This window comes from Chionomys nivalis, chromosome 3 (assembly GCF_950005125.1).
Source record: "Chionomys nivalis chromosome 3, mChiNiv1.1, whole genome shotgun sequence".
Taxonomy (NCBI): domain Eukaryota; kingdom Metazoa; phylum Chordata; class Mammalia; order Rodentia; family Cricetidae; genus Chionomys; species Chionomys nivalis.
In genome coordinates, this window is record NC_080088.1 from 86977908 (window position 1) to 87000935 (window position 23028).

The following is a 23028-nucleotide window of genomic DNA, read 5'->3' on the forward strand; positions in this document are numbered from 1 at the left end:
GATAATTCCCTTAGAAGGAAGCACTTCATGATGAAGTGACAAATGGATAACTAATGGAAATAGGAAGATGCAAAGAACTTCAAATAATGTATACATATCCACAGGACATCAAGCTATACTGTGAAATATTCAATTGATTACTGATTATCCCACATTTTAGATCTCTACCAGTTTGATGAAAATAATGCTGTGGACACACATATGAGGTAAGGTTTCTTATACTCTACTGTATTATGCATTTTAACATTAATTTTGATAAAATATGTAGACAAAACAGCAAATGTTGGGGTCTAACATGTACCCTTGGACTTATATTCAAGAGAATTACCCATGATTATGAAAACAGATGTATTCATAACAAATTACTGACATACAAAGTAGACTGGATAGAAAATGACATTTCAAGGGAAGTTGTGAAAATATGAAAAAGAAATCCTGGGGAAAAAAATCACCATCCTTTCACAGACACCATTACTTAAAAAGCATGAACATATACTGCCCGATATTAAAATAAATAATCTTTCACTTAGATGATGGACATCTCATTCTATATATTTTAGCAGAAAAAAACCTATGATTAAGTGAAAGCACCATAGGAGATATACAAAAGTCACAGAAAGAAAACAAAGAGCACAAAATAAGCTTCATTGAAAGAATTTGCTAAATGTATAGAACACTTTAACTAACCAAAAACTGCAATGGAGAAATGTCCACCATCAGACTTGAGGGAAGATAATGAATGATTAACCTTCTTTATGATGAAAAAGCTATGAAACAAAAATTTCTGACAATAAAGACCACTGTGGTGTCTAAAGGCTTTACCATATCATTTACATGAAGAAGGTTTTTCTCTTGCAGGAGTTCTTCCCTATTACATGATGTTAAGATGATAAAAACAAGTCTTTAAGGCTATGGACATGGACAAGCAGCAAGGCCCAGTCCATTTGAGGATGAAGGTCGGGTTTTTGAGAACTTCCCGTAGTCTTACAACAGGAACACCCATGGGTCTAACCTTCCTGGGAGAAAGCATGAATATTTATATATTCATACAATGGCACAGCAAATAGCATAATTAAAATTAAATATTTGACTAAACATTTTTTCACTCATGAATGTTTTTCTCCTGTAAGTATTCATTCCTGTAACCCAGGGGTTGAGGCATTTAAAGGCTTACTTCCAGAGTTTTTCTTAATCATGATTTGGATTATGCAATGGAAGCAAGAATGTAGACTTGAAATTACAGAAATTAATCATTCTCAATTAGTGGCATCATTTGGGAAAATTTACAAGATATTGTCATCCTGAAAGAAATATGTCACGAGTTTGTTCCTGAGCATATACATTCACACACCATTTCAAGGTCCTACAACTGATTCATGGTGCAGACTGAGGATGTGAGTTCTTAGCTTCCCAATGTAGCTGTCATGTCTGACACTTCTTGTGACAACACAGTCAAGGTGATCACGTATCTGTCTGGAACCCAGAGTCACATTAAACACTTTTATTAATTGACTTAGACATTTTGTTTTATCACAGACACAGAAGAGGCACTCATACACATCTACAAAATTTTATATCTGGATAAGTTATGGGGGAAGCTTTGTTAACCAATCATCTTTAAGAAGTGGAACCTAGTTAAGGCGTGGCTTCCTGAAGTCCAGGAGAAAAACAGGATGGACCAGGTGCTTGCTGTCTGGGTGATTTCCACGGAACACATCAGAACCTGGTATTCCATTCTTGGGTGGTGAGTTTCCCCTTATAATAAGTAAAAATATAATTGTTTATCTTTAAGCTAGCCTGTTTTTTTTTCCCAAATTGAGCTAACTTCTACAGATAAGAATATTTATATAATTGAAGAAAAGTGAGAAATCAAAAAGGGTTAACATCATTGAATTCACAGAACTTCTATCCATATAATTTTGCAGGTGCAAACAAAATAGAGACTTCATCATGCTTGAACAGATTTGGCACTTGTATTCTTGTTTTCTTCCCAGTCTTATGTAAGTAAATGTGTGTTGCCTGAAGATATTTCCAAAACATTTATAGTTACATTCCCTTTAGTATGAAACTTCTGAGGTCCTCAGAGTACTGTGATAGGCAAAGGACTTAGTAGATCTCTTATTCACTAAAAGTTTACTCCTGTATAAAGACTACCAAGAAGAGAAAAACTTTATCACACTGGTTGCACCTAAAGGGTTTGACAGGCTGGACTGTGGTGTCATACCCCTTTAATCCAGCACTTCGGAGACAGACAAATCTCTGTGAATTAAAGGCCAGCCGTGTCTATAAGTGAGTTCCTGAACAGACTCCAATGCTACAGGGAAACCCTGTCTCAAGAAACCAAAAAAGAAAAAAAAAAGACTTTCTTTGCAGTATGATTTTTTCTCAAGATTTTAAAGCCTGATGACAAATACAAAGTCTCTACCACACTGGTTAAAATTGTAGAGTTTCTATTCAGCGTGTGTTCTTTGATGGATGTGTACACTTCTATGATATGCAAAGGCTTTACTACATTGATTAAAGTAATAAGGTTTCTATCCAATATTTCTCTCAAATACATAAGGATCTTTTATGTATTTGGAGACTACATTGATGTGAAAAGTCTTTATCACATTCTTTACATTCCTAGAGTTTTTCTGCAATATGTGTACTTTTATGTTTATTCAGATTGCTGAGTTGTGAAAAGGCTTTACCACACTGATTACATTCATAGGGTTTCTCTCCAGTACATGTTCTTTTATGTACTGTTAGACTACTGAGATGTGAAAAGGCTTTATCACATTGATTACATTTATAGGGTTTCTCTCCTGTATGAAGTATTTTATGTCTTTTTAGACTACTGATACATGAAAAGGCTTTACCACATTGATTACATTCATAGGGTTTCTCTCCAGTATGTGTTCTTTTGTGCTTTTGGAGATTAAAGTGCCTTGAAAAAGCTTTATCACATTGATCACATTCAAAGGGCTTCTCTCCAATATGTGTTCTTTTATGACCGTGAAGCTCACCATGACTCACAAAAGCTTTATCACATTGATTACATTGATAAGGTTTCTCTCCAGTATGTCTCCTTTCATGTTCTCGAAGACTACTGTTCTCTAAAAAGGCTTTACCACATTGACTACATGTGTAGGGTTTTTCTCCAGTATGTGTTCTTTTATGTCTGTGAAGCTCACAGTGACGCACAAAAGCTCTATCACATTGATTACATTGATAAGGTTTCTCTCCAGTATGTCTCCTTTCATGTTCTCGAAGACTACTGCTCACTGTAAAGGCTTTACCACATTCATTACATTCATAGGGTTTCTCTCCAGTATGTGTTCTTTGGTGAATTTGGAGACTTCTGACATATGAAAAGTATTTACCACATTCATTACATTCATAGGTTTTCTCTCCAGTATGTGTTCTTTTGTGAACTTGGAAACTTTTGACATATGAAAAGTCTTTACCACACTGTTTATATTCACAGGGTTTCTCTCCAGCTTGTGTTCTTTTAAGTATCTGGACACAGCTGGTACCTGCAATGGCTTCATCATATTGAATACCATCATATGGCTTCTCTGCAGAATGAATTTTTTGATGCCTTTGAAGATGACTATAACATGCAAAGGCTTTATCACACTGAGTATATTCAGAGGCTTTCTCTCCATTATGGTTTCTTTCATACCTGCAAAGATAATTGACACATGTAAAAGTTTTACCATGTATATTACACTGATGAATCTTAATATCTATAGGAATTAATTTTATAATTTTGTTTAATTGTAAAGAGGAATCAGATTTTAAGTTTTACATTCATGGTGCCATCCTTCAGTATGGGATGTTTTGTATCTTTGAAGATCTTTTGATGTTAAGAGTCTTTTTTTTAAATGATCCACATTTATAGCATCATTTTCTATGAGATTTTTTTTACATATTTAAAAGGAACTAGACTAACTCAGTTTTAAATAACCTTGCATTCCTTTTGCATTTTTATGTTTTCCTGTAGTGCAATACCTAAAACAAGAAAGTGTACTAGGACAAACAAAAGTAAGTACACAGTCCAACACTCATAGGGTTTACCTTCAGTGTGAGTTTGCTGCTGATGTCTTCCCAAGGAAGACTGAAAACCCGTTAAATATAATCTTATAGCACATTCAACAAATCTACCCACTGTTGAAATACTAAGTATCTTTCCTATCTTCTCATTATTCTGAAAGAGATACAGTCCCTCTTTCCATTTTGGGAAGCTCACTTGTGACATATTACATTCTTATTAAAGGAAGAACAATTGCCCCTTGAATTCACACAGTTTGACTTTCTCTTCTTCACAGAAATGTGGTATAAAAATGAAAGTTTCTCCACAAGAGCCTTTGTGATTCTCATGACCCAATTCTTTCAATAAGTTTGGCAAAGTCACAAGTACATAAGTAACACTGGCTTTACTACAGACTATTATTTTTGGACAGTTTTAAACATACACTTATTATCTATTCAATGTGCATATGTGTGTTCCTTGTGCAATATCTGAGTGCTATGAAACTAAACTAATTGGCAGATATACAGCATAGTTCTCATGGGGTATGATTCAAATGGTGGTATCAGGCAAAGAATCATTTGTTTCTCTTTTGTTTTTAGAGGAATGCCTTGGAAACACAGACCAGTTACCTCATATTGAGGCATATGATTTTATGAGAAATCAATAATCATCAATATACTTTAAGCTGTGCTCATTTACATTATTGTTCTTCTTTAAATCTTCCAAGACAAATTAAAATTTCTTCAGAGACAAATATACACTAAGTTGCAAATAAAAATTACCTTCCATGTTTTCTAGCACTTTGACAATGCTCCTCAAAATTATGATCTTCCCAACTGTAGCCTAAAATATAGGAACAGAAAGTAGATAATATATTAAAGGATATTGTACAAAATTGAATATCTTTTTTTTTTTTTCAAAATTGAATATCTTAAGTGAATTATGCCTTAGTTATTTGGCTCATTTTTACTCTTTCTTAAACACAAACATAGGAAAGTATCAATAAATAATACACAGTTGTCCCCTTACTTTAAAAAGTGAAGGAAAGTTCACAATCTTACCAATAGAAGTGAGGTTCCTGTATGTCTCTAGCATCACATTTTTGTAGAGACTCTTTTGGGAAGAATTCAGCAAAATCCACTCATCCTCAGTGAAGCCAATGTGCACATCTTCATAAATCACTGAATTCTAGAATAATCCAAACAACAGTAAAGCAAAGTGTGATCCTGACATTGGATACTTCTTTTTAAATGATATATTTGTATAATGCTGCTACTTCCCACACTTCTACCATGACATTACGATTAATGTAATCACCAGTCACTTTAGAAAGAAACTGAAGAAGAGGTTCATATGAGCCATTCATTGGCCCTTTAAATGGGATACAGCCTTGAGAAAGAAATGCCGATGAACAGACATACAGAGACAGACAAGAAATCAATACTACTGAGAAAACATTATAAAAATAGTATGAACAATGATTATCTAGAAAAGTGATGGGAAAATTGGGTATACTGACTCTTGCCTTTAATCCCAGCAATCAATATAAAAGCAGATGAATTAAATTGAGTTGGATGTCAGCCAAAGCCTACGCAATGAGTTACAGGTAAGGCAGAGTTACAAATTAATAAAACCCAGTATCAATTGAAAAATCATTCAAATAAAAAAGGTAAAAAGAAATCAGAAGTTTTACTGAAGTTCTTACAAAAAGGTTTTATTCACTTTAGTTCATCTTCCAGAACCTACAGTGGTTTAAACTGTTTCATACTAAGATCTTACTTAATAATGAGAGTGCATGTTTAAACAGTTACAAATGGACCAAAGTAAACATCAGCCCTGTAAATGATGATCATAAATAACATAGAGTAAGAAAGTTGGGTCAGCAATTAAGAGGGCTAGTTGTACTTGCATATAAGTGGATACAGTTGCCAGTACCAAAAGGGGGTTTGTAATTATCCATACTTCCACTTCTGGGGCCCCCTGGGACTAACATGAGGATCAGGCTTGCATGTGGTACATACCCTTGTATATAGATACAACCTCATATTCATTGAAAGCATTCAAAACAAAAAAATTAGAGGCAGATAGAAAGCTACACCCCTGCAGTGCAATGATTCAGACGGCAGAGGTATTAATGTCATGGATACTACTCTCCTGGGAAAGAGAATGATACCCTCCACCAAACTTCAAATTTCAAGATGTAGGTGAAGTTCAGCATAGAAACTTATCCTTGATATGTCCAAAAACCTACATTCCAGGCTCATCAGACAATAAAACAATACACACACACACACACACACACACACAAGAAAAAAAGTATGCTGCTTAGCCATTAATCCCTCTGTGTAGAAGCCAGGATCATTTGTATTTCTGAGTTGAGGACAGCATGGTCTAAGGAGCTACATTCAGTACCCAGAGCTACAAAGAAAACATTCTCTTTCAAAAACAAAAGTAAGAAAAAAATTAAAATAGAAATCAGGATAGCAAAAGGCTTAAAAGTGAACAGAAATTGCTTCAGCTGAATGTTTTTTCATTTAGCAATACCATGTATAATGGCAGTAAAGTCATAACAGCAGGACACACATAACTAGATATGGGTTGTGGCTATGAACATATAAATCCAATCCCCAACATAGATATTTCATCTAAATGATTTCTCCTACTCAATGTTCTACAAGTACAACAAAGAAGAGCACCCCGGAGAGACAAGTGTTCAACCACTTCTTCTAATCTGGGACCTTTTCCTCCAATCCACTACATTCTGACCCTGATCCATAAATATTCATGGTCATCCCATGATAAAAAATGTTTTTAGTCTAACTTCAATGATGGTCATAGACTGAAACACTTGTTTTAGTGTGAAGTCTCTTATAACAATCATGATATTGACTTGATTGGCCATAACCCAGTCTAATAACGCCACACCTAATAGTGCCACTCTCTAGGAGATTATTGGGTCTAACTACATTCAAACTACCAGAGTGGTTTATCTGAGTCTTAAGGTCGATAGATTCCCAATTATTTGAGGAACTGCTATATTGGTTTCCATAGTGGCTATACAGGTTTGTGTTCCCAGCAGCAATGGAGGATGTTCTCCTTACTCAACATCCTTGACAGCATGAGTTGTGCCTTGTGTTATCAAACCTAGCTATTCTGATCAGTATAAGGTGAATTCTAAAAGCTCTTTTGATGTACAATTTATGGACGGCTAAGAATATTGAACATTTAGTTAAGTGTTTCTAAGACAGTTTAGATTCATCTATTTAGAATTTCTTATTTAAAGGGCTGGAGAGATGGCTCAGAGGTTAAGAGCATTGCCTGCTCTTCCAAACGTCCTGAGTTCAATTTCCAGCAACCACATGGTGGCTCACAACCATCTGTAATGAGATCTAGTGCCCTCTTCTGGCGTGCAGGCAGACACACAGACAGAATATTGTATACATAAGAAATAAATATTTTTTAAAAAAGAATTTATTTAAATCTTTACCACAATATTATTCAATTATTTTATTTCCTGATGTGTTCTTTCTTGAGTTTTTTTGCTTCTGAGCAAGTAAACCCAAACTATACAGACAAACATGATGTGTACTCATTGTAAGTGGATATTAGGTGTTTAGTAAAGACTAATCACAGTACAATCCACAGACCCAGATAGGGTAAGTGACAAAGATGGCTATAGCAGGGGTTCATGGCTCCAAAACAAGAAGATTAAATAGACTAGATCTGTGGGTATACTCAGAGCAAGAACAGGAAGGATCATGGAAGCAAATGGAGGTATGGAGCAGGAAAACACAGCAAGAAATTAATAGAATAAGAAAGCTTTCAAGGGTTGATGTTGAAATAGGGTAGTAACAACCCTGCAATCTTTGAGGTTAATTGTAGTGAGGACTCCCTATAACTCAGAAATATGGAGCCTGTACTGGCCATCTTCTGTAATCACATATGGCTCCCAGTGGTGGGAATAGGAAACCAAGCCAGCTATAAAATATTCAGCATGGCTAAAATCAAAAACACCAATGATAGCCTTTGCTGGAGAGGTTGTGGAGAAAGGGGTACACTCATCCATTGCTGGTGGGAATGCAAACTTGTGCAACCACTTTGGAAATCAGTGTGGCAGTTTCTCAGGAAATTTGGGATCAACCTACCCCTGGACCCAGCAATACCACTCTTGGGAATATACCCAAGAGATGCCCTATCATACAACAAAAGTACATGCTCAACTATGTTCATAGCAGCATTGTTTGTAATAGCCAGAACCTGGAAACAACCTAGATGTCCTTCAATGGAAGAACGGATGAAGAAAATATGGAATATATACATATTAGAGTACTACTCACCACTAAAAAACAATGACTTCTTGAATTTTGCATGCAAATGTATGGAAATAGAAAACACTATCCTGAGTTAGGTAAGCCAGACCCAAAAAGAGGAAAATGGGATATACTCACTCATATTTGGTTTCTAGCCATAAATAAAGGACATTGAACCTATAATTCGTGATCCTAGAGAAGCTAAATAAGAAGGTGAACCCAAAGAAAAACCTATAGGCATACTCCTGAATATTAACCTTCATCAGGCGATGAAAGGAGACAGAGACAGAGACCCACATTAGAGCACTTGACTGAAATCTCAAGGTCCAAATCAGGAGCAGAAGGAGAGAGAGCATGAACAAGGAACTCAGGACCGCGAGGGGTGCACCCACACACTGAGACAATGGGGATGTTCTATCGGGAACTCACCAAGGCCAGCTGGCCTGGGTCTGAAAAAGCATGGGATAAAACCGGACTCGCTGAACATAGCGGACAATGAGGATTACTGAGAACTCAAGAACAATGGCAATGGGTTTTTGATCCTACTGCACATACTGGCTTTGTGGGAGCCTAGGTAGTTTGGATGCTTACCTTACTAGACCTGGATGGAGGTGGGTGGTCCTTGGACTTCCCACAGGGCAGGGAACCCTGATTGCTCTTAGGACTGATGAGGGAGGGGGACTTGATTGGGGAAGGAGGAGGGAAATGGGAGGCGGTGGCGGGGAGGAGGCAGAAATCTTTAATAAATAAATAAATAAATAAATTTTAAAAAAGCCAATATATGCAAGATATGTTGTTAAGCAAAAATAAAATATGTTGTAGACAAAATAAAAAATAAAAACACAAAATATTCAGCACACACTTGTTGTGTCTGGGAAATACACCAGGAACATGGTGGCTCAAGATTTGTGCAGTGGCTAACCAATGACTGGCCCAACTTGAGGACCAGGGTTGCTAGGAAAAGTGCCTAGATGTGCAGGATCCAGAAGTTGGATGGCTCAGAGAACTAGGGTAGAAGCAAATACAAGTAACAATAAAGAAAAAAAAAATCAATGTAATGATACCTAATTCCATGGTAAATAGATCTCTAGGTCTCAAATCCTGTTCGCCTTTGTTGAGAGTAGGACACTTCTTTTTCTTGAGCTGGTTCCATTCCCCATTAGTAGCTCTCCTTAGCTGGTAACCTATGACCCTGGGATCTCTAACATCTTGGTTAATTAAAGAATTCCAACCTTCCAATATTAAGATCCACTCAAGATCTTCTATACTCTTCCATAGGCTATTATAGATCTTTTATTTTGGTTGAACTAGTATAACTCCAGCAATTTGGTCTCATGATAAAGTCAGTCCTTTATTAAGCTTTTTTTATAACCCTTATCTGCACTTTATTTTTTAGCTGCTGGCTTGTCGCAACTCCCTTAAGAGAAGTCTTTCTGATTTAGCAGTTTGGGGGGCAGAGTTTCAAAACATGGCTTCCTGATTTGACAGCACAAATGAGTCTGGCACTTTTGAGAGGAGTGTCTATGGAGCATTTAAATTTGATTTTTACTTGTGAGCAACAGGCAATTTCCATTGGGATAGATTCTTGTACATTGATATAAACTTAAATTAAATTTGAATATGTTCCTATTTTCATCTATATTTGTATATCTAAGCAAAATTATTTTGTCATATTGAATGTATGCATGCTTCTACCTCTGCTAAAGACGTTTTGTATATCGATACAACTTTAGGGTGTATTTATCATATTGCAATATACATTTCTACCTCTGATTAAGATTACTTATAGTTGTTTACATTTTGAGGTCACTATCCTCATTTGTTGGACAGTTGTTTAAAGATTGTTTACTATTCTAATATGAAGTCTTAGGTTATATAGGTATTAAGAATTAAAGGTCAATAGTCATCCATATTTGTCATACTTATAGTTAGACTAATCAGATTGTTTAGATACATAGAGATTGTATTCTGCATAGATAGGAAAGTAGTCTTCCAACTACTTCAAAGAGCTGTAGAACATGGCATTTAAATAACTTATGGTTATGTTGACGTGAGAAATGATTTATCAAATCTATACCTGAGAGAATGTTGAGCATGGAAGACACCCCTCTTGGAACTTCTTTTCTTCTTGGCAAAACTGGCCTTTGGGCAAGGAACTGCCCAGGCATGAACCACTCACAAAATGCATGATGTCCAGACAGGACAAGTAGGATACAAGAAAAAAGACTGTCAACTTTTGCCAAGACAGGGTAAGATGGTTTTGAAAGATTTCCTGCCTCTGAAAACAGTCTGCCAGTTACTCTAGGCCTTAGCCAAATTTGGTTGCTCCAACGTTGCAAATAAGACTTTGGGTGATTGCCCAGGTAGCCAGTTGTCTCTGTCATTTGTTGCACATTTTAGAAGTTGCTTGATTGCATTTCCTGCTTATTGAAGAAATAGTATTTCCTTTCTTGGGTCTTCAATGGGGTGAAGACTAGATAGTCATAGTTACTTTCCTCTCATGACTTGGCCAATTTATTTATAATACAAGACTTAAACTTCTTAGGATAGGATAATTATTGAAACATTTATCATATGTTTCTTGCTTGATATTGTTTATGCTTGTTGTAATTCTAATTTTTATACCTGATATTTGTTCTATTGTATATAATTTTGTATTAGGCTTAGAACTCTCTTATTTAAATAAAAGGGGGAAGTGCTGTAGGAAATCCTACAGCCAGTAGCCTTTATGTGGCCCACTCAATTCTTCATGGCCTCTTATACTATAAGTGTTTATGTAAAGCATGCACTCCTTCTCACTTCTGGCTGCAGGATTTGTTTGCTGTTCCCTGTTTGAGCAGAGGACTGTGATCTAAATAAATAACCCTGTATTATCCTCAATTCTGAGCTAGTGTAGGATTTCTTTTTAGCGTCCAATTTCAAATTTCCAACCGCATAATGTGGGGGCAAGCCTGAATGAAAAAAATGCCTTGCTCTAAAGAGAAATAAATAAATAGCGCTTGGAAAAATAAAGAATGAAATCTGTAATAACCAAGTAACAGTGGAGAACAGAACCAAATAGAAAACAGTGTCGGAATGCATTTAAAGAAATGAAATTTGAAAAAGGATACAAATAATGCACGTTTTAAAACAAATAAAAACAATTTATTTTAAAAACAATAAGATATACCTCAGGTATATTGACTTTGAAAAAGATTAGGTCATTTCATTGTAGATTGAATGCCACTAATAATAGACTGATTGGTATTCCTCAAATGCACATGTTGGCTGCTGAGATGTGTAGCCTGATACACTTACTTACTGTCAATGGCCTGTTTCTCAATCCTTACAGCTGACTTTACTGAGTCAAGCAGGATTGAACACATCTACACAGCACAGTTACCTAACTGGAAACTCAATATTCACTGGCTCAAGCTAATCTTCCCAAATTATAAACTCACAAATTATGTCTGTCTTCATTCACATGCCATAAATGAATATGTCCTGGCATGTTAAAAAAAATCACTAAAAATGTCTGTATTAGTTTTCATTTTTATTGATGTGAAGAGACAACATGACCATCATAACCTGTATAAAGAAAATATTTAATGAAGTTTGTTCATTTCGAGTTCAGAGAATTTTCATCATGGTGGGAGCATGAGAACGAGCAGGATGATGTGGTGCTGGTTACAACTTGGAATGCAGACCACAGGAAATAGACTGACATGCTTGGCAGTATCCAGAACACAGGAAGTCTCCAAGCCCATCCACATTGACACATTTGTTTCAACAAGACCACACCCATTTCAAAAAACCCACACTCCTAATAGTACCACACCCTATGAGAATATAGGGACCAATTACATTCAATGCCACAATCAGGTTCTTTGTCAGACTGGTGACTCCAGCAGCTGATTTCCTACCATTTCTCCCTGCAGTGCACTCAGTAAACTATTCTTTCTCCTCTGGTCTGAAGGCAGAAACCATGTTTTACATGCAAATCCTTCTCCTGTGACTGTAATGGATAGTTGACTTCATGACTCAAGTGGGTAATTTTAAAAGTCTGAGGTTGCACAGTCATTTAAGAATTTTGGAGGTGTAATCAAAAGGACAGCAAGGTCACTGACTAGAAAGCAAGAGACTGGGATAAAGATCACCTATGTCAATATAGGAGAGCTTGTCTCAGAAATATTTTCCTTTTTTTTTTTTTTTTTTGGTTTTTCGAGACAGGGTTTCTCTGTGGTTTTGGAGCCTGTCCTGGAAGTAGCTCTGGTAGACCAGGCTGGTCTCGAACTCACAGAGATCCGCCTGCCTCCGCCTCCCAAGTGCTGGGATTAAAGGCATGCGCCACCACCGCCCGGCCAGAAATATTTTTCTAAAAGGCTGGAAGTGCAGCTGTTCTAGAATAGTCTTTCCAATGAGAAATCATTCCATTCACTTGAAAGATTAATAAAGAAAACGCTTTGTAATGATAGCATGCGCCCATCTCTGGTAAATGCTCAAAGAGGAGAGAGACGAGAACAAACACTGCATTCCACACGTGCTGCCATTCTAAACTTTCTCTTAGGTTCAGACTCTTGCTTACACTCAGAATTTAAATAGTGACAGGAAACTGTCTAGTCAGTCAGGCGAATGGGATTAGAGTCAAATGTTTGGACAATCCTAGAGAACAAATATGTCTCCTAGCATCCTAATCTCTAGCAGGCCTAGTTAGCATACGACTTATCTTTGGGTAATTTAGAGGCAGCTCTCACTCAGCTAAATATCTCCTAAGCATTGGTGAAGCCTTTATATCAAATTTCTACCCTTCTGCATTAAGGTTAGTAGTGGAGTGGGAGCAAACACAAGAATGCCATTTACAGCTGGGCGGTGGTGGCACACGCCTTTAATCCCAGAACTCGGGAGGCAGAGACAGGCGGATCTCTGTGAGTTCGAGGCCAGCCTGGTCTACAAGAGCTAGTTCCAGGACAGGAACCAAAAAGCTACGAAGAAAACCCTATCTCGAAAAATCAAAAAAAAAAGAAAAAAAAAATGCTATTTACAAACTCCACAAAATTAACTCCAGCCGGGCGATGGTGGCGCACGCCTTTAATCCCAGCACTCGGGAGGCAGAGGCAGGCGGATCTCTGTGAGTTCGAGATCAGCCTGGTCTACAAGAGCTAGTTCCAGGACAGGCTCCAAAGCCACAGAGAAACCCTGTCTTGAAAAACCAAAAAAAAATAAATAAATAAATAAACTCCAAAAGGATCTTACTACTAAATGTTAGACCCAACACGCCAAACTTCTGGGAGATGCTAGCAAAACTCTCCAACAGCTTGGCTTCCATATGCATCAAAATCAGGTTGATATTGACTACAAAGAAGTTTCTACACACAACTCCCTCCTCGAAATGCTTTTCACAGATGCAGTCCACAGAGGAATTTTTTCAAGACCAGAAACTGTGGCTGAGGAGTTGCGAGTACCACATGGGACCTAAGAGAACCCTGACTGTAAGCTTACGCTCCCACCCAGGCTCCGCAAAAATCTGCAACACTGTCTCACATAGCTCACCATCCTCTCCTCCCCATCTTGGGACAGCAGCCCCTTACTCACCATGTTGTGGCTTCCATGTTCACCCATGCTCTCCTCACAGTTCCCGGCTGTTGCACTCACAAAACAATGCACAATCCACTGAGGCCTGCTCTACTTTAAAATCAAGCCTGTAATATGGCGCCAGGAAGTCCCACCTGATTTTTGACTGACAGGTCAGCTTGGAGGCTGTGATTGGCTAGTGAGACTTGAGTGACAAGAACAAATCTCTCAGCGTCACAGTGTTCTTAAAGGCACAGCACAGCAGTCCTTGGTTCTGGCTTCCATGCTAGAACCAGAATTTATGGATCTGCAGAGATATGAATGTCAATATCATTAGCTTTGTCTCCAGTAGATGGCTGAGGTATCTTCCTGCAGCCCATAGGCACATGGCCTTCTTTCTCTTGGACACAATGTGCCTGGCTTGCACAGCCCAGGAGTGGAGTGATTCTCCTCTTCAACAGATGGAAGGATGCCCTGAATATTACAAAATTACACATTTAGAATACAAAAGTTGAAGTTCGTTCTGTGGCTTCAGGCTGGCATCAGGAGAACTAAGGGTAATTTTTACCTGGTTGACACAGATACTTCTGACAACCATGAGAGCAATTCAGGAACTACATCACCAACAACATACTATATTTTTCTTCTGAAAGAAAACTAGTTGATGCATCCAGGATTTTAATTCCTGAATTTGTGGTCCAAATCTTGGGAAAAGAATAATAATAACAAGTGTTGTCTCATGGTAGCTGAACACCTAGAGAGAACAGGGCCAGAAGAATGCCTTTATGGGCAGTATGAGGAGTCCGCACATCTTCCTCGGTGAGCAGGTGAAAAAAATCCTTGCATTATTCAGGGTTCTTACTTGAACAGGACTGGTAGAATGAAATTTTTCATATATGTAGAAGGTGGATTTATCAGAATGTCTCACAGGTTGTGGTCCAGCTATTCCAACAATGGCTACCTACTAATAGAAAGCTGAATGAAAATCCATGAACTAGATGTATAAGCAGATTTGCAGTATACATGAGAATTCCAAAGATGAAGGCTCTAAATCTATTAAAGGAATAAACTTCCTAGCCAGATATGGAACCAGCAGGTAGAGAAAGAGAGAGAGAGGAGAGAGAGAGAGAGAGAGAGAGAGAGAGAGAGAGAGAGAGAGAGAGAGAGAGACTGAATTATGGCAGACCAATATAGACAGTGCTTTTTTCTTCAATATCCCTATTAAGTAAACTGCCACCAGAAGGGGGGATCCAGATAATAAGTAGATATTTTTGTTTGATTGATTTTTTTGAGACATTGTTTATCTGTGTTGGCCTGGATCACATTCTCTAAACCAGGCTGGTCACAAACTCAGAAAATCCAACTACTTCATTTTCCCAAGAGCAGAGATTAAAGATCCTGACCACCAAGAATTGGTGAAGGTGGATGCTTTCACCTCAAAAGATTCTGATTAAAGGTGAGTTTTCCCATTTCAAAACCTTAAATAAGAAAAACCCCTAAACATGTACCCAGATTTTTGAGTTTTAATTAATTCCAGAGGTAGACAGATTGACTACCTAGAACAGACTTCACAGCAGCCAAAACTGAAGAAATGAGACAGCTTACTTACCTCAGGTGACAAGGAGAACATGGGTATTATTTCCAAAGCAAAACTGTTCCTAAAGAAGGAAAGCATGGAGATTTTACTTATAGAATCTGGACATGTTCCTGTGGAATTCTGCCTAATTCCTAAGCATAGTCAGTCAACAAATCCACTTCTAAACATGATCAACATGATCACAATGTAAAGGAGAGATATTTAGGGGCATTCTGATCTAAAACTCATGCAGGAACCTATGTAAATTTTTAAAAAATGAAAAGAAATTCCCTGGCAAGTTTATCTTACACTAAAACTTCTTAGTTGAGAATCAAATAAAAGAGACTGTGAAGCAGAATGCTTGGAGCCTTTTTGTTATGTTTGATAACATAATTGTGATGTTAGATCTAAAAGTTAAATGTGGCAATGACACAATTCCCCATATCCAAAGGACAGAGAACACAAACACAGATAAAATCAAGGAAGAGTTACCCATCACTAATTTGTTATTAGAGGAATGGCTTTAGTGATCTTCTTTAACCTGAGCACCAGCTGCTTTAGTCTCTGAGCAGGCTGGCTCAGAAGAAGGCCACAGCTGCTTCCATGGAAGATCAGAATTAATTTATTTAAGTAACCCTGCCTGTTTCTTGTCTCAGGGTTGTGGCATTACTCTAGAGGATTTGACTCTTTACGTTTTCTAAACTATAAATTATAGTTATATATGTATTGTTTGCATGTGTATGTGCACAGTAATTACAGAGCTCAGAAGAAGGGACAATGATCCAGAGACTACAGTTATGCCAAGTCTTACCTACCATGTGGGGTATGGAACAGAACTTCAGTCTTCTGTAACAGTACCCAGAACTCTTAATTGCTGAGCCATCTCTCATGACCCACTTCTTTCATTTAAAATTTATCTCTGTACATTATTAATTAAAAGACATAACATCACTTTTCTCTATTTGGTCTTCCCCTATCTCTTCGCAAATATTTCCCTTGTAGTGTCTTACTTGTTAAGTATGTGTGAACAAATACGCTGAAATATCAGATTACAATCTGATGAGTTTGTTTTATTAGTTGTAGTTTTATGGCTTAGGGGCTGACAATATTGTATTTGATAAACAATTAGGAACTCTACCCCTACTGGTGGCTGATGGAGGAAGGTCATTGGTTAATTAATAAAGAAACTGCTTGGCCCTGATAGGTTAAAACATAGGTGGGTGGAGTAAACAGAACAGAATACTGGGAGGAAGAGGAAGTGAGGTAAGACACCTCAGACAGACACCGTAGCTCTGCTCTCTGAGGCAGACACGATGAAGCTCCGACCAGGATGGACGTAGGCTAGAATCTTCCCAGTAAGCGCACCTCGTGGTGCTACACACATTAATAGAAATGGGCCAAGCAGTGTTTAAAAGAATACAGTTTCCGTGTAATTATTTCGGGGCATAAGCTAGCCAGGCGGCTGGGAGCCGGGTGGCAGGAACGCAGCCCGCAACTCCCTCTACAAGTGGCTTATTCACATGGAGGGGTGTTAAGCTGTTTTAAATCAGTATCAGGGATCAGATTGTGATTAGGTTGTCTTGGACAGTAAACAATGAAGAAGAGAAAACTTGGGGTGGAAAATACCTTAGTAGTTAAGTGAACTGAAGATTCTTCCAGAGTAACCAGGTTGCATTTCCAGTACATATTGAAGCTCAGTACTCTCTGTATCTCCAGTATCAGGTGTTCTAACACCATCTCCTGGCCTCTTAGACACCATACATGAATGGGACACCAAGACATGCATACTGGAAAAACTCCAATACATATGAAATAATGATTACAATTAGTTTGTAAAAGTAACCACAACAAATACATAAGACAAATGACATACACCATAAAAACTTTTTTCAGGATTCTTTAAGTACCAGTACTCCAGACAGAGTGAAAAGAATATCATTGTGAGTTTCAAAATATGTGCTACATAGTCTACATAGGCATAAACACACACACACACACACAGAGAAAGCACAAAACTGAATAAAATTTCAGAACAGCAGAATTAGAATATTGGGGCAATATAATACTTTTTTAAATTATTTCAGTTCTGAGATGGGGAACAATTAATGTTAGGCTGAGGTAAGAGATTTGAGATATTAAAAGGTGGGCAGCATCGGAAACTGAGTGAGGCATCTTCTACTAGTGCCACTTGTAGGGAAAGAACTTGGGAAGGGGATAAGGTTTGTAAGTCTTTGTAAATTAAGAGATGGGATGGATTGTGGTGGGAGAAGGCAGTGGTTGGTGACCCAAAAGTCAGTTTCTTTGACGCATGGATTAGAAGCTCAGTGGCCGCTAAAGCACAAATGCAGGGTGCCCAGCCCTGTGTAGTGAGGTCCGTCTTCTTTGACAGGTGCCCTACAGGTGAAAAGGACGGTCCCAGCTGATGTCCTAGGACACCAAGGACATATCCCTCCTTCTCTGTTACATAGAGGGAGAAATGACAAGTTAAATCTGGGAGATGAAGAGCTGGGGCCTTGATAAGAGCTTGGCAGAGTCTCTGAAAGGTTTAGTAATGGGATTGAGAAGGAGCTCAGGCAGAGATTCAAGCTGCCTCATATAAGGGGTAGGCAAGGAGAGAAAAAGAGAGGATCCAGGAATGCAGAAAGCCAGCTACTCCTAGAAACGATAAACCTCTTCTTTTGTGTAAGGAACTTCAAGGGACTGAATTAGCTTTTTTCTGTCTAGGGTAATAGCTTTTTAGGTTGGGATAATAGTTAATCCTGAGTAAATGACATGAGTGATAGACAGTTGGTCCTTAGAAGGTGAGATTCTATAGCCCCTTTGGACAGGAAATTTAAAAGAGCAGAGGTATCACTTTTGCCGATCTCCAAAGATGGACTACAAAGTAAAATTTCGTATACTGTTTGAGTTTAGACTTAGGGAGAGACAGTGAGAGATGATCAGAAGTTAAAACATGACAAACAGGTGTGGGATATCCCAGAATCCCTAGGGAAGAATGGTCCAGGTGAGCTGTGTGGAGAGGTGAGTGTCAGGGTCAGTCCACGTAAATACAAACATGTTTTGAGATTGAGATTTGAGAGGAATAGAGAAAAAAACATCCTTGAAGTCTGAAACTGATAAATGGGAGGTTCCTGGAAGAATTATTGGAAAGATGTGTGTAAGAGTTAGGCACTACAGGATGAAGAGTAACCACTGTGGAGTTAATGAGCCAGAGGTCTTGAACCAGGCAATAGTTTCCATTAGGTTTTTGAACAGCAAGTATAGGGGTGTTAAAGGGAAAAGAGGTGGGACAAAGTTGCTTTTTTCTTAAAAGGTCAGAGATAATATGTGTAAGCCCCTAAGACTCTGGAGAGAGAGAGAGAGAGAGAGAGAGAGAGAGAGAGAGAGAGAGAGAACTGAGCTTGGGTAATGTACTTAGTAGGATCTTGTAATTGGATAACAATGGGGAATGGCGTTTAGCAACAGAGGGATTTTGGGTGTCCCTGACTTGGGGGGTCCACCTGGGAGGCTGGTAGAGGAAAACATTGATAGAGGTAGACATTGGGGCTGGGAGGTTGGGAGGCTGAAGGAGGAGTGGAGCTGCTGGCAAGTTGGTGTAAGGTGAGTGGAAGGAACAAATGCAATGGAAGCTCCTACTTTTGCTAAAAATAAATCTCTTCCTGTAAGAGGTACTGGGCGAGTTGGCATGACTAAAAATGAATGAGTGAGATAAATACCCCTAAAAACACAGTTAAGTGGTGGGGTCTGCTGAGGGAGATAAAACTGTCCCCTTACTCCAACAATAAGAAAACTAGAAGGAGAGGTAGGCCCCAAGAACTCCCTCGGTACTGAGTATGTGACTCTGGTGTTCCTGAGAAAGAAGATGGGCCTTCTTAATACCGTAATGTTTACCCATGGATCCCTGTTACAGATGATGGTTGTGGTTGGGTCAAAGGAGCCCGGGCATCCTTACTCATCCATGGCCAGACCTAGAAGGTCAACTTGAGAATTGTCTGGGTTTGATGTCTCCATGCCACTATGTGCACGAGAACAATTGACTGCCCAATATCCTTCCCTGTGGCATCTCAGATGAGGTCTCTCGGGACCAAGATGAGGATTAGGGCCTGGTTGAGCCTAGTAACCACTTTGACCACATTTAAAACATGGGCCTGGTGATTCTTGAATCCTGGGGGACAAGGGAGCAGCATGGACAACACAGATCAGGCAGTCTGTCACCTCAGTCAGTCGAGAGGCCATGACAGTGATTGTGGGCTTTGTCATGCCTCACATGGTACACCTTAAAAGCCAACTCTAAGACTTCTGCCTGTGGTGTCAATGGGCCTTTCTCCAAATGTCTAAGTTTAGCCTTACTGTCAGGGTAGCAATGAGAAAAAAAAGGAGTCATGAGGAACTGTCTGCCTTCTGTGGTTTCTAGATCTAAGTTAGTATATTGTAACTGGGCTTTAGTAAGGCAATCCAAAAACGTGGAAAGATTTTTCATTCATATTTTGAGTAACCTTTGAGAGCTTAGTATAGTTTATTGGATTGAGGGCAAACTTACAGAGACCTGTCAAGAGGCAAGTCAAAAACTGGTCCCTAACTAAAATCCCACCCCCAGTATTATAGTCTCAGTGAGGTACCTGCTCAGGGATCCCCTGTACCCCCAGAGGGTGGGTTGCATTAATTTGGTGAATCTCAGCTACATGTAGTCTGGCCTGCTCCCAAACTTGCCTGTGCTCTCCAGGAAGTAGCTTATTTGATAAGATCACATAAATATCATTAATGGTAGGATTATAAGACTGGGTAATGCATTGGAATTGTTTTATGAATGTGGTAGAATTAGACATATAGGACCCCAGTTTTTGTTCTATATGGTAGAGTTCTGAGAGTCGGAAAGGAATGTGTACCCTAATCAATCTATCTATGCCAACCACCTCTCACAATGGGAGAATTGAGTGGGCTTGGGTTGGATTGGTTTGGGTTCCATAGCAGCATGTGAGCATGTAAGAAGAGGAAAAATGTGGGTGCCAGTGCTGGGCAACTACTGCAGCAAGGCACTGGAGAGAAAGAATGATTCAGCGGGACTGCTGGCATAGGTAGTGGGGGTGAGAGAGCTGAAGAGCGAGAGGGGGGAGGTGGCGAAGCAGTGGGAGTAAAGGAGTGGAAGTATCTGTCTGCTGAGCTCATGAAGGTGTGGATTGCTTAGCAGCGTCGAGAGCAGTAGCTGAAGGAACTAGGGTATTAACTAAAGGAGCAGGGGTAGGGAATGGGGTTGAAGGAACAGTAATAGGATTGATAGGAGCAGGGCTAGAGACTGGGACTGAAGCAACAGCAGTAGGAACTAAAAAAGCAGGGGTAGAGACACCTGCTTAAATATTTCTATTCCTTTAAATGGTCTGTCCATCATGATTGTGAAACAGCGACTCTACATTTGGTTACCTGTAAAATTAAATAGACCTTGGTCATCTAATTCTTTAAAGCAGTTAACAGTAGAGTTTATTTATTTAATTAACTAATTTATTTATTTATTTATTTACTTTTTGGTTTTTCGAGACAGGGTTTCTCTGTGGTTTTGGAGCCTGTCCTGGAACTAGCTCTTGTAGACCAGGCTGGTCTCGAACTCACAGAGATCCACCTGCCTCTGCCTCCCAAGTGCTGGGATTAAAGGCATTATTTATTTTTTTTTAAGAATTTGCTTGTTTGTAGTAAAAGATTTATTGGGACAGTTGTTGCTGAATTATTAAGTCTAATATCAGTTGCGATGCTAGCCACAGTGTCTGGAATAGCCATACACAGTTCATTGCAGACTAAACATTATATTGAAGCTTGGCATAAAGATTCTCATGAACTTTGGTCCCAGCAAGCTGGAATTGATGCCAGATTATAGAATGAAGTTGATGCCTTAAAATAGATGGTATCCTAGAGAAAAGGGGTAATGTTAGAAAATGAACAAAGATTACATTGTGATTGGAATTCCACTACATTTTTCGTTACTGATTTAGCTTTTAATGAATCTGTGTTAGCCAGGGAAAAATACAAAATTATTTTTTGGGCAACAAATCTGTAAGACAGGAAATTGAAAGATTGCATTTTGATATTGAATCTACATTCATGCAGAGGTTTCCATATATGACAGATGCTGATATTGCTCAACAGATAAGTGAGGAATTAGAGTGGTTAGATCCTAAGGCTTGGGTTCAAAGTTTGTTCCACACTGCTGGCGGTATGGGGATAGTAGTTATTGTTATGGGTTTGCTCATGCAACCATTTTATTTACTGCTTATTAAGCCTCATCAGTCGAACATGTAAGAATCGCTGTTAAATATATGGATTAACAAACTAACACATTATAAAAGGAAAAGGAGGAACACATGGAGGGTCATTTTTGAACTGCAGAAAAACCTCTGTGCAAGGGTGACTTGAGATATTATTCTGGCTGACATGTTTGGCAAACCCAGTTAGGAGGAGGCAAACCTCTCCCATCAGTAGAGTGCCTTGCCAATGGTCAGTCCTTGGGAACACAGATGTGCACTCTAGTTCAAAGGTTCTGATTAGGTTGTGGTTTGTCTTCTGATGAGGTGTTTTTACATATTATATTACAACAAAGGTTATTCCCATAACACCAGGCTTTTTGTTTAGATTAACTGGGGCATGAAGCTCTTAAAATTATTTGCAACCAAGGTACTAGTTTATGAAACTATTTTCACGTATTATGGGAACCTAGTTTGAATCGTGATTTGGGTATTATAAAAGAACACTGGCTTTGCCATCAAGTATGCAGTTGTATCTCCTACTCTGCACTGTCTGTGTCCTGATTTCTGCAGCACTACCCAGGGTCATCCATAACTGAGGAAGTTTGGGAAGGGTCCCCAACAATTGGTGCCTGAACAGGGACCCCGAAAGAATGTTAGGAGTGCCAGATAACAATGTAAGAAATTACAGGGCGATGGGACAAGCAAACTCTTCTCCATTTTTGTCTATTCTTAAGCATTTGCTGAAAACTCATGGTGTTCATGTATCTATGTCAGACTTAGAGATGTGTCTTGAATTTATCTAGGCCAGCCTGGATTATAGATTGAGTTCCAGGACAGTCAGGGATACACAGGGAAACTCCATCTTGAAAGAGAAAAGCAAACAAAGAAGAAGAAAAAGAAGAATGCATTTGTCCTTGAACATATTTATTTGCATATATGTATAGCCACAAGTTTATAGAATTGGCTTTGCCCTATCAAATGCTACACTTTCAATTTCATTGTGTCCCACATCATTGTCTTTAGATAACTTCTTATCAGCTGTCCCACTATAAATATCTGACTCTAGCCGCAGTCACAGCCTTGCCTTCAGAATGTTAAGGTTTTTGAAAATTGTCAATCATTTAAAGAGCAAAGTGCTTTCTTGAAGATTTTGTTCTCATTCATTATAATGGGACTGAAGACCTTCTCATGAATTAGAAGGCAGAATGTCCTCCTCTGGGAGCTGTCTGTGACCTTTACCAATTTGAAAAATTACATTGGGTTCTAGACATGGTGCCTCACACCTGCTAAGCCAAGCCTTGGGATATGGAGGCAGTAGGATCAGAGTTCAAGTCCACCTCA

General features: G+C 38.6%; 1 pseudogene; it reads right to left on the minus strand.

Annotated features, from left to right (window-relative positions):
- The window catches only part of LOC130871358 (zinc finger protein 431-like), an 80786-nt pseudogene that overhangs the window by 55670 nt on the left and 2088 nt on the right, over positions 1-23028 (minus strand).